The sequence below is a fragment of the Dendrobium catenatum genome, unplaced genomic scaffold (genome assembly GCF_001605985.2).
Source record: "Dendrobium catenatum unplaced genomic scaffold, ASM160598v2 fragScaff_scaffold_621, whole genome shotgun sequence".
Lineage (NCBI taxonomy): Eukaryota > Viridiplantae > Streptophyta > Magnoliopsida > Asparagales > Orchidaceae > Dendrobium > Dendrobium catenatum.
The window spans coordinates 11996370-12010592 of NW_021319083.1; the positions used below are offsets into that span (position 1 = coordinate 11996370).

General features: G+C 32.4%; 1 non-coding gene across 1 annotated transcript; it reads left to right on the forward strand.

Annotated features, from left to right (window-relative positions):
* Window positions 1-5864: 5864 nt before the first annotated feature.
* On the forward strand, window positions 5865-5936 carry TRNAH-GUG. Its single transcript has one exon. It is a non-coding gene; the product is annotated as a tRNA-His (tRNA).
* Window positions 5937-14223: the final 8287 nt, after the last annotated feature.

Consider the following 14223-nt stretch of genomic DNA (forward strand, 5'->3'; position numbering starts at 1 on the left):
TGTAAGTTTCTTGTTATAGAGCTCTCATATGATTGAACTTTGCCATGAAGTTTATGATTGATTGTAAATTATTAATGATGAAATCAAATTAGCGTCTCTTCCTTGCATTTTCTTTAAAAAAAACCCAACAAAACTACAACGGTTTTAATTACTGCAATTTGGTTTGTCAGAAAAATATTTATGGCGGCCTTAACCATTGTTATATTAGTATTTGTATAGAAATGCAGCGGTTTTAACCATTGTTATTTCACAAAATTGTAGCGGTTAAAATTGCTGCATAAATGATCGTTGTCTAAATATGTATCTAATACAGCAATTTAGAGAGCACTAGAAAATCTGTTTCCAGAGATACTAAAATAAAGCGAATCTACAACAGTTCTTAAACCGTTGCAACGATTTAGCAGTAGTGTAAACCGCTGCAAAAGCTTAAAAAAATATTGTAAAAATCTGCTTTAATGGCAATGCATTATTTTGAATACCAATATAGACCTGCCCTCAATTTTATGAACCAATGAAATTATCCACAATTATAATCTTAACTTTTGTTAATGTCAGCACATTTACTTTCACAAAAATTGATAAAATTTGATCCCAAACATATTAAATATGTTTAAAACTAATTTTAGAGATTGCGTTGGACTCCTAAAATATTAAAATTGAGCCCAAATATCATCTATAGTCGCAATGGGTCATTCTAGGCCTGTATTTGGGCTTCAGCCCATCGGCAGGTACGGGCTACCGGATGCGTATGGCCACTGTAAGTATATTTTTATTATGAATAATATAAAGTCATATAGATATAGCTATATATTACATTTACTTTCTATTTATCTGTATAACTATAACGTTTATAGGTTTAACAGAAAATATTTTAGTATGTTGAAGTAAAAAAAATTGTTTTTTACTTTATTATTACTTGTTTTATATTTCTAAATTCAAATGTTTGAACAAAAAATGTGTGCATTTATTTTACTGAGAATTTGATTTTTTTAATTAATCTTGATTTAAAAAAAAATGAAAATCTTTCGAATAAAGCCAATAATTTTACAAAAAAATTACCCAAAAAAATCACTATTCTTGCCATCCTCAAGTAAAAATATCCTCCAACAAGAAGAGGGAGAAGGAGATGCATGCACACTAAAGCTTTTTTTTTTTTCAAAACAAAAAAATATATATTCATAATAAAACCAAGGATACAACAAACAAGCTCAAACAGCCGAAAGTACAAGACATAGAGATCAAAAAATAATCAGCTAAAGAAGTGTACGAAGCGAAACGAAAAGGGGACTCAATACAGAGGTCCCCATATGCCAAACTTGCAATCAAACAAAGACTATCCTAAGGTGCCAGTAAGGGAGAAACAAACGAACGGGGTACCCTGGTTGCCAACCAGCCCAGCTAGTAAGGGGACGGGGGACCTCCTCATCATCGTCCAACACCATTCAAAATCTACGGAAGAAATGGCAAACACAAAAAACGAACTATTTCTTTCTGCCTTTATATTTATGCCTATTTTCACCCACATTTAGAGAAACACGTTTAATAGAACGATCCACTAATTCCTCCTCAAAATCTTGATCCGATTCGTCAGAAGAATAGTAATCCTCCAAAACCAACCAGTCAGTTTGAAACAAAACATCATCTTTCCAAGATTTAGCCATATGGGATTTCATATCAACATTTGACATAACTGAAATAGGGACATTAACAAAGTTATCATTGCCCTTAGAGCCATCATTAGGAATAGAGCCCGAAAGATCATGAACTTGCTTAATCGACACCACATTGACAGATGAAGAAACAGCCTCAGGACTCACAACAAGCAAAGCTGGGGAAAAAACATTGTCAATATGATTCTTACAAGATGAAATCGGAGTAACAGAGGGAAAAACCTCATCAGCCAAAACATATGGGGCAAAGACATTATCCGCACAAGATAAATCTGTTTTAGAATTTAAAACACACTTCAGGACAGCAGCTTCACTCACGCATAACTGAGGGGCCAGGGCAGCAGGAGCTACCCCATCAAAAACCAAAGTAGAACCATGTTGGACAGGAGACGAATTAGCAATATTAGAAATATCAACCACATAAACCACATCATTCTCCACATTAAGCTATGACAGATTGATATCTAAAGGGCCAACAACCACTTCATTCACAGACTCCCCACAACAGCAGGGGGAGAGGCATTCTTGATAGGGACAGACAGAGAAGGAGAGGGGGAAGGAACCAAATTACTAGTGACCAGGCCCTTAGAGACCAAAAATAGGGGGCAAGTTTCACACGCATCAACCAAAGTTACCACAAAATCCACATTCGCAATGAAAGTAGCTATGTCAGTAATCACTTTAGCATTATCTCTAACATCCGGCACCATCAAAATAGAGCCCACATTAATCAAATTCATCCCAGGCAATGCACACGGAGCATACACATGTTTAGACACATTTTTCTTATGAGGATGCAAAATTCTGCAACCATACTTCAAATGTTCTAACGAATTACAATGCATATAGAAGTGGGGGATATCATCAAAAATCACATATTGAATATAGCCCGTATTAATAGAATCCACCCAAATTTTATCAGGGTATTGTTTGGTGACATCTAATTCCACGAGAATGCGAGCCACCAAAGGACGGGAACCCGAAGTAGTAGTTGTGTCTGATTGGCCAAAGAGAAACCCCAACCCAAGGAACCATCCTCGCAGCGAAAGGCGGAGCAAGAAAAAAACCCTAGCAGAGCGAGCATCGGGCTATTGAAAAGTTCATGCATGCACACTAAAAGTTCACAGTCCTATTTGTAGGTTCTAGCATTCTTCATTTGGGATAGTTTTTTGCCACTTTTTTTTCTTGCTTTTAAGAAATTTTTGTACTAGAAAACAGCTTTAAAAAGCAGTAAAAAGTCGTCCCAAAGAAAGCCCTAATCTTCTAAAAAATGTGATTAACTTTCTATGTTAATAAATATTGAAGCTAATATTTTCCATATAGTTCAATTCCTAAGGCCAAGCTCTGATTTTCCTCTAAAAGAAGTTTAATTATAAAGAATGGTGCTTGATATATATTTGAGTGGATATCCCCCAAAATTTATGAAGATCGAGTATGTTGGAACATGAGATTATTTTAAGTTGGAATAAAATAATATTGCTTGTCAAAAGAAAAGAAGATTTTATATTAGAATCAAAGGAAGCATAACTATGGAGTATCAATAAACAAGATGTCTCATTGAGTTGACAAGTACACATTAAGATGTTGATTTACCCAATCAAAAGTTAAAGCTTGGTTGAAGTAAAATCCATGAAGACCATTAAAGTCTTCAATTGAAAGAGATCATCTGCCTAAAGCTTGAAGCTAAAAAGACTTTTATAAACTTTGGATGATATTGAAAAAAATCTCTTGATGAAGAATGTATGTAGATTTAATAGTTTTATATGTGATTGTGAAATAAGATTTTTATATTTGTCTAGCTTTTTAATGTATGTAATAAATAAGTTTGGCTAACATTTGAAATTTTAAAAATATACATATTTTGAGACTTTGAAAAGCATATATCTTTTAAGGCTTAATGTACTTTGATATTTTTGAATGAGCGAAGACCATGTTAGCTACTTACTCCCATAGAATCCTTCTACTAAGAGTCATATCTACTAGTAGCTTCACATCGAGACTATCTTATGAGTGTGCCTTACATAAGTTGTAGCAGGCACTTCCGTATGCTACTTACCCGCATAAGATCTTTCTAGTGAGGACGATACTCATAGCTAACTTTTCGTCGAGGCAATCTTATGATATGTCTTCTATTGATTTTTAATTTCTTTAGTAATTTTAATGACGTTAAAAGTACAACATCTTTGGTTTGCTTTGATGCGTGATCTTCTTATATATGATGACAAATGGATTATAATGACACTTCTATTCAATAATTTTAATAATTTTTTTATCATGACTCTTTAGATCTCCTCTATTTTGAGATTAACAATCCATATATTTCCCTTATAAATAATAGCCCAAATTTTCCTGCTAAACTAAATGCTTAATCGCTTATTTAGAAGAACACAGATTTTCATTAAATGTCCTCTTCAATCATAAAATGGCAATATTGATATTGATCTCCCCCACTTAGATTTTTCAATAGTCTTGGACTTTTGTGATATCCAAAATTATAAAGTTTGTTCATAACACTAGCTACTCATAAATATATTTAACGATGTGTAATTAGATGAATCATACCAAAATTGGTGGGAAGGACATCTTTGATCCATTGAATACTCATTATTTCTTCATTGGTATGTTTTGGCAATACCTAAGTATTCTTAAATTTAATAGAGTTAAACTACATTTGATGTATGATGATGCCTCATCAATAATATTTTTTACTTGTACTCAATGAATAATACTAGCATTAGAACATACTATCTTTTGTATCAATGAGGTTTAGAAAGGCTTAGATTGGAGACCTAAAAAAAAAAATCTCATAACAATAAAAGATCAAGACCTAAGATTTGACAACCCTCTAATACAAATATTTGAAAACATTCTTGTAGAGGACACCAAATTATTATGTGTTAAAATATTTATGAAAATAGAGTAAGAGATTAATGTCTTATCTTTATGTATAGATCAAAATACACACATTAAAAAGAAGTTAGTAATAAGATATATCAATGTTTTTATGTGAAAAAACTAAAAAAACAAACAAACTATGAGACCAAGTCTAAGTGAAATAGTCAATTATATAATCAAAATTACAAAGGTATGCTCTTCCACTCAAATGGAGAATTTTGGATAACATGATTGGGAATAATTATCTGGTTTGTATTGTAGAGATTATATGAGAAGTGATAGAAGGTGGAAACAGTCACACATTATAAAGATAGAGATCGTTGATAATGATTAGATTATCTCAAAATGGCAATGGTGCTTGGGAAACTGGTTGAATTACGACAGTCGGGTAATAATGATTATGCAATGGTACTCTAACGATGCTATTTTGATGAGAATGAATGAAATATGATTGGCAAGTATTGGCATTCAGATGACGATAAAAATGGATTGATGACAGCTAGATGTCAGCATTCGATCAATAGTGGTAGTTGGCAGTGATCGATGGCACCAAATTTTAACTAAAGCTCTAGAATTCTTCATATCTCTAAGTTGTTTTCATGCTTAAGTTTAATTTCCCTTCTTAAAGAGAATAGGAAACTCTTTATAGTATTTTGGGTGTGACATTTTTGCAAATTTAATTACACTACTAAAACACTCTATAAGACAATCTATATTACTTCCCTTTATAATAAATCATTATTTAACATTTAAGTGTCTTAATAGCATCAAAATTGAATAATCTTATGCTTGTTGGATTCATCCCACTGAGACTGTTGATTTGATTATATACATGTCAAATTTAAAAATCTTTTGGGCTCATTTGAACTTAAAACTAATTACTTTTGGTGTTATTTGATTCTTCAAGTTGAGACATTCAATATTTGCTAAAACCAAAGTTCAAAAAAATTATAATTTTCTAAAAAATTTCAAAACATGTATTGTATTGAGATTTTTGTCCAATCAACCCAACATTTGATGATATATCAATATTTTCACTAAAATTTTACAAGTGACAAAATAACAACAAATCTTAAGACGATTGTTGGAATTTCATTAAAAAAACGTTATGAGTTATGAATTAATAGCTTTAGGATCGGAGATCAATTTCTAATATGTTCTTTCAATTTGTTTTAGGTATTTGAAGCAGTGGAACAATTATAAATTTTACAAACAAATATGTATCTCAATTGTAATTGAACTCTTATCTATTCAAGAACAAAAGTACTTATAAGGTTTAAATAATTCAATGACAGAATTGTGGCTGTAGTTTAGTGGTAAGAATTCCACGTTGTGGCCGTGGAGACCTGGGCTCGAATCCCAGCAGCCACAGTTTAACTTTCTTATAAGATAAGCATATGCCTACTAAACTTTTTATTACTATGTAAATAAGCCAATAATGTGAGTTTGATTAATTAAATTAAATTTAAATGAATATATTTTGGATCGTGATTTTGTATAATAATTCAAATGCTTATTTTAAAAAATAATTAAACAATGATATAAAAATTTAGATATAATAAAAAATAATAAATGTTTTAAATATGTTAAATAGTTTTATTTGTATGTAGGTATATTTTAAATATATTTGACATAATTTTTTTAAAATATAATTTGTACATAATTTGAATCATATTTGAAATTGTCTATATCATAAAGTCATATTATAATATGATAAGATTCAAAAAGTGATAAAAAATGGTTCTAACTCTCATTTGAACCAATAGTAATATGAAGTTGACAACCTTTTGAACATAACAAAATTCAAATATAATATGAACATTATTTATATATTATTAAAACATGATTACAATCTTATTTGAACCAAATTTAAATTTGTTCAAACAATATTCAAGCCAAATATCATCGGCATAAAGTCTTCAACTATTTACAATTGCATTCAGAATGACAAACTTTTGCACATATAGTTGAACTTGTGAATAATATATGAATCGAATATCCATTATGGTAGTTTTAAAGGGTTGCTTTTGCTTTCTAGTTTGTATTAGATTTTTCTCCCTTGTGAATAATATATATATCATCAAAAAATTATCTTGATCGGGCATAAATCTCGAGGCAAAAATCAAGTTTTAAACTTCAAAAATTAAATCCGGGACCATTTGAACTATGATTTAAGCAAACTTACGGTCGAACTGAACGTCTCGGAAATACAAACCCAACGACACCAAAATCAACTCAATCCGAGCCCAAACTAGTCCAAATCAAAGACGCGAAGTACATTTGAAAGATTCAATCCATAATTTAGATTACCAAACAGTTTCCAAATGTGACGTGCTTATAGTCAAATCGAGCGACTCAACGAGACAAATCCAATGAGCTCAAGATCGTCGAATTCTGAAATCATTAGTCTTCAAATGTCTGATAAACAGTCCACAATCAAGGGATTCAATATCGGTCGTCGATTCAAACCACTCACAATTTTGCCCGAGCAGGCAGCCCGCTGGTATTCAGTGAATTTTCTGTATTTAACCCACTTCACGCTTGTAACCTTAAATGACTTAATTTAAATTATTAAAATAAATAATTATAAATATTTAGTATAATTATTTTTCAGAAAATTTAAAATTCGATTGAAAATCAGTCAGAAATAAATCCATCGGAATTCTCATCAAAAAATCCGTTGGTAATCCGTCAAAAATATTTCCCCAGAAATCTGCAAGAAATTTTGACTAATTTATTTCCATCAGAAATTTTGTTCGAAATTAGCATTTTTTCCTGCAGTGACCTCACAATTAATATCAACATCAAGAATATGCATTTTTAAATAGCTAATTGGACAAATAATTAATATTTGAAGCATAATTAAGAGATTGCCTTATGCTTCTTTGATATCCTTTGATAAACAAGATATCACAACAACTATGATGATACGTCTTTTAGGGAATCATTTATATGTTGTATATCTCAGAAACTTTGTCAAAGTGATCATTCGATAGGAAAATGCACACTTAGTAATATTATTAATACTCTTTAAATTACTTTAATCCGCATAAATTACTCTAACTCAACCATGAACCTTAAAGATAGATATAACAAACAACTCTCTCTCAACATCTCTCTCTATAGCTTCCATCAAATAGATGTTGTATTCAATCTCTCACTCTCTAGAGAGAGTACACAACATTAAATTTCTTTCTCTCTCTAGCTTCCATCAAATATAGAAAGCGAGAGAGATAGAGAGAGAGAGAGAAAGAGAGAGACAAAGAGAGAGATGGACCATAAATCTATTAATAATTTAATCATTTGAAGCATTCCATATCCTATTTTAAGTAGTTTTTCTAATGAACATGATGAAATCTCTAGCCATCTTTTCTTTGAATGTGACTTTACCTTTGTTATTATTTGCAAGCTTCTTCCTTAGGTTGGCAAATTACTGCTATGACCAAACTTGTTGTAATATCAGTTCTGCTCCAGGTTCGTCCGGGACGAAGTTGGATCGTCCGGGACGATCGGTTTAGGTTTGTTCAGAATTGTGAAAATTAGTTTGTTAAGCTGATCGGGATCCGGCTCGGGCGGGATTCGTCCCCGTCGGGTCGGGTCGTGACACTTGTGGCAATTATTTTGTCACATTTCTAAGATTTCACAAGCCACATCTACAAGTAAAAATTTTTATATTTTTTTATCAAATTTCTATTCCTTATATCATATATGAAAAGAAAAAATTGCAACATATCGAGGGGCTCTGTCGATGGTATGACTACTATTTGATAGTTATTTAGTCACTTCAATTACTCTCTGTATGTTGTTTTTGCTGACTACTTTGAAGTTCAACTGGCTAAGCTATTTCCTTTAGTTATTTTTTAGGCAATTATGTTGTTGTATGTTGTCTATATGAGATAATATTTGGCCTTGGGATCTGTTATCCACTAATGTGGTACCATTACTTTGTTATTGTTGTGCTGACAAGTTTAGATTTTTTGGTGGCACCTCAATATTTTGAACATATGTGGGGTTTTTTATGCCTCGCGTGGATTGTGATGAATGATATCAAACGTCTACCTTGCTTCCCCTTGGATAGTCTCAAGGCTATTAGGGGAGGCTAACAACCATTAGCTCTATACATTCAGCTTATTTTATTTTGCTCATGGGTGATCCTCTTTCAATAAAGTTTAAGTTCCCCAACTCAATAGCTAGCTAGGAATAATGGATCTTGTAGAGCACTTGGCAAGGATTGGGCAATGATGCTCTAATATGTGGTATATGACACCATTAGATGCTAAATTCTAGTAACCATCATGAAAGATTTTGTTTTAAGTGGGTTTGATAGCTGGAATAAAAGAGCATGATCTTATAAAGACAACCTCTTTCTTATTTGTCAGTCTTCTAGAAATTGAGATAAAACCATCAATCACTCTAAATTTCAGGAGTTACCCGATTTACTAGGAACATACTGGAGGTATCAAGTACCATTATTACCAAGGTTGTGTTTGTGCAAGATTTGAGAAAGGGTCACTTCATATTTGTGATTGCCAATTGATGGAGAGCTTCTTACTAAAGTATATATCAATAGCAAGGATTTTATCAAGGGTATGAGTAGCCCTTTATGCTCCTTAGATTCAATGTAAGAAAGCCTTTAGAGTGGGTACCAAATTGGGATGCATATGGGGATAGTCTTCCTAAAATTTGTGGCTTTGTCTAAATAGATGATAGGTTATGCCAGTGTCATTCATCATTCATCGAGGCATTAAAAAAGGGAATAATGCTTCAAGTGACCATGTCTCCTTTCCATTTTAATGGACGCTATCCATAAATAATAATAATTTCAAATGTTGAGCCAAACTAATTCTTGAAATTCTAATAAGTTATACTTATGTCATAATGATCACAATTAAAATAATAATGACTTGTACCAACCCAAGAACCTAATATGAGTAGAGCGAGCTTTTTCAAAGTCCACATCAAGTTATGAATCACAACAACTAATTACCAACTTAAATAAAATTTTTAGAATCTTATTCCATGAAAAGATTAAGGCTTTCTAATAGAAATTAATTGTAAGAAGTTAAAGATCATGAGGGCTACACTAGTTATTTGAAATTTCATGCATGGATTAAAAAACTTAATTCTAATTAATCTAAAAAATATAATCACACTTTCAATCAATTATAATAAAATAAGATATATTAGAGAAAGGAGGGATGAGTGAGTGTGTGTATGTGTATGAGAGAGAGAGAGAGAGAGAGAGAGAGAGAGAGAGAGAGAGAGAGAGAGAGAGAGAATTAAATTGTAGGTGAGATTTATGCTTGAACAAGGTGATCAACTCTCTCTAAATTCTTTTAGTCTTACAAGTTATTAAAAGCTAGAATTCCATAAGATGAAAAATTGTTTCCACATCCAAAAGTAATTTTTATCCAAGTCAAAGTGTTTTTTATACATATTTATGCAAACATATATTCTTTTTGGAATCTCCATTATGATAAGAAATCCATGGAAAATCAATTATAGAAAAATAAATAATTAGAAATATTACTTGAAACATAAAATATGTGAGAATATGAGTAGTCGTTCCCCCTTGAATAGGATAAGCAAAACACATAAACAAGAGATCAAATGTAAATCCATAGAATACAAAAGGAATGAAATATAGCTACAATAATCTTGTCGAGGAGGAGAACTTGGTGAGATGCAATAGGGCCCTAGAAACATGAATGAAGCTACAAGAATATGATAGGCATCATTAAAAATGTTGCAAGGGATCCCACTTTATCAGTAACCAGATCAAAATAATAATACACTATCATCATGTCTTTGATCTTAGGGAAATAATCATACTTGATCTTGGAAAGTAATTACTTGATTAGCAATTGCATTAAAACAATAGTTATTTTAAAAAACATTCTTACATAAACAATTTTGGATGGCCTGATATACTTTATTAATTGCAATTACTACAATTTTGTTAGAGTTTGCTTTTAGTGTTTTTGGTAGAGTACTTGTTGATTATAAATGTTGTTTTCCTACTAAAATGGTTGAGGCCGCTTTAGTTTGTACAACAAGTTAAGAAAAGGCTTATCAAAAAATGCAAAACACTAGTTATTGGTAATCTCCATTTTATTTAATTTTAAGATCTATTTGGATTTATAGATTTTCTTTATTTGATTGTAAAAGTTGTTATATTAGTCATACTGTGTTCAACCATTTTGAGTTAAAACTACAATTTATTAAATCTTTGGACAAAATGTTTTCCACTAGTTTATGCTTAGTTGTTCCAATAAGCTTCCATAAGTTGTTAACCTCTTGGGCATTTTTTTTTATGGTTTATCAATTATATATGATGATTACTCAAGCATAAACAAATTCAATCTTTTTTAGATGAATATTAAGAGGTCATAATGATCTTATTAATTGGTTATCATACATTTAATTGATAATCATGTGTATGATGAAACTTAATATATGAATTTCAATTTTTTTATAGTTTGTTTGACATTAGTATTGACATTTATATGCAACCAATGCATATGACAATAGGAAAAATAATTTCATACTCAACCATTGCAACCACATAGAAGAGTTAGAACTTTACATTTTATTTTGAGCCTCCAAATGACAACAAAGGAAATGATACGTATTTACATTTTTGTTGATATTTTATTTATTCTAATGCAATTAAACTATTTCAAGTAGCAATCAATGTAATATGTTTCTTCCTTGATTCTTATTTTTCATTTTCATTATTTTAGTTGAAATCATAATCACATTTGTGGGGGAAATTTTAAATTTTATTCCCTCATAATGTGCCCATTTGGAAAAATATATCCCTTATATTTTTTTTGGACAAAAATCCCTTAAAAGGCTTTTAAGACTAAAATACTCCAAAAATTCATATGGAAGCCAAAGCCATGATTTTGGCTTAAACATTAGTTTTGAATATTTTTGGGATAGTGACCAAGGTTCCTCTACTTTAGTTTCTCCAATTACAATAAAATTGGACAACATTTATGTGTAATTTGCTTCAATGAGCATCAGTGTTGTAGGCGATGGCTTCCAACGAATTTCCATGACTTTATTTGGTGATGCCCACATAAGGAATCGAGCAACAGCAATGCCATTGATGAGTGTGGAGTCCAAAAATTGTAGCCAAACTCTCCTATAAGAGTGGTTCCAAGTTAAGTTTTTAGAAGACACATTAGATATCATATAAGACAACAGTTAGATATTTCGCCTTCATTTTACAATGACTTTTCTTAAGCACAATTTTGTATGGTTAATTGCCCCTACCAAGCACAATAGAAAATTTCTATTAATTAGGTTAGTTTGTGAGCTCTAAATGTTTAATTTATAATTGCAACAATTTGGTATAGAAAAGAGGAAACACATTGCCATTAGCTTAAAGTGTATGGTGGTGGGTTGATGACTAACTCGATCAAGATATGCTGGTTTCCTTGTCCCAAGTTATCATAAATTATGATCTACTTATTCATAGAGATAATCAACCCAATCATATCGAAGGATTATGATCAACGACCATAAGTTGTGCCGTTCAATGGGACCTTAAAAGCCTGTGGTATCAAACACATTTGTGTTTTTGATGCTCACTTTGAACTACTTGTATTCATGTCACTTTAGCTCTCTACCCCTTCTCATTTTTAATCATTTGACACTAAATTTATTTGCTCATTTTTCGGGTGCTTTTTTTCTACGTTTCACTGTATTTTGCAAAGGATGAAAGGCTAATAATTGATTAAGATGTTAATTAACTTCTAATTTTTAACTGTAGGAATGGTTGTTAATTGTTATCATGATCTTAATTAAACATAATTAATCGGGATTAGGCAATATAAAACACACTTTCTATGAAGCGACATTATTTAACTATTAATAACGCAAAGTCCGAAGGAGGAATAGATAATTGATCACGTTGACCCCATCTGCCCATTCCGAGTTCTTTAGAAAAGATCAATTTTTTCTTCTTCGCTGCACCTCGCCTGCCACACAAAAAAAAAAAAGAGAAGGAAGAAAAAAGCTATGCACGGTGCATGAGCAGGGCAGCGGGGCAGCGGGCGTGGGCAGCATCGTGAGGCGTGCGGGGTGATTCGCAAGCCCCGCGGGGCAGCGAGCGACGGCGCGGGGCAGTGAGCAGCACGGGCAGGTGCAGCGAGCGGGAGCAGCGGGCTTGGGCGGGAATACAAATTTGTTTTTTTTTAAATAAACGGGTTTTCGGGTTGACCCGGCAACCCGCCGGGTCAACCCGAACCTGACAAGTTTTTTCAAACGGGTCGAATCTGTGAACCCGAACCCGACCCGTTTGAAAAACGGGTCGGGTCCAACCCGGATTTTCCGGGTTGGGTTTTCGTGTCGTGTCAGATATTGACACCCCTAGTTAGAGCATGATGGACTTAAAAATTGATCATTTAATTTGGTTTCCAATTAGGGCAAGAACATGAAGACTTTGAAGGCTTTTTTATTGTTTTCTTAAAGCAACTTTTTAGTAAAAAAATTTGCTAAGCAGTAAGAAAGCTGTCTCAAGCAAAATCTTTATCAGACTATATGAGATTAATTCATGAATTTTATTCTCCATTGTGTTCTATTAAAAGTCAAATTCTCATTTAAGGCTTCATTTGAGCGGCTTACTACTTTTTAAAGTAGATTTATAGCACAAAAGTTTATTAAACTAAAAATTTTTATACTAAAATGTTATTTTAGAAAGCACTGAGAAAACTGTCCCAAATGAAGCATAAATATATAAAAAAAAAGTTATTTCAAATACAATATAATTAGCCTTTTTAGGTCTACTTCTAGTTTTCTTAGTAAGATCTAATAAATGTATTCTACTAACTGGATCTCAGAAGGCCTACGTTTTATGTGACAAATATTTAATAATATCGTTGTCAGGTCTCAAACCTTCTATGAGAAAAGCGAACGGTTGTATTAGATAGTCGACACATAAAAATTTATGGAACAATCATAACAATTTGCTTTACAATTCTCTCAATATAAATTTTTATTAGGATATTCATGCATATTTTGTCTCGTTTATATTATCTTGCTTGATAGATTGGCCATTTTCTTGCTTTTTAGGGTAAAATAAGACTAGCAAGCAATCAAGCAATCAAGCAAACAAACAAACAAAGCCTCGCTCTCTCCAGCTTAAATTCTTGAATCTAAGCACGCGTGTAGCCGAAGCAAAAGCCCAACTTTCTGTCTCTCTCAATGGAAAGAAAATGCATGAGGGCATGGGGCCGGCCAACACCACCTCCACCACCACCACCATCACTTCACTTAACTGCAGAAAACAGAAGAATGGCCGCCCCACCACATCATGCTTCGGATATCAAAAGTATGAGAATCGATCGACTTATCTTCTTCCCTCAAAAGAAGTTCTCTTTATGAAATGATTGAGAGAGAGAGAGAGAGAGAGAGAGAGAGAGAGAGAGAGAGAGAGCTTCCATTCACATGGAGTTACTGTAAGCCACAACAAAATTCTCTACCTTGTTTTTGGTGAAAACTGGGCCTGTACGTTCGTAAAGTTGATTTGCACTAAAGATGATGTACGTATTCCATAGAAGAGGAGAAAATTATTTGCTGCAAATGCTTTGTGATGTCCAAGGCTTGTTTTTAACATTGGTGTCTTCTTCTGTGCTGTCTTATGTTGTAC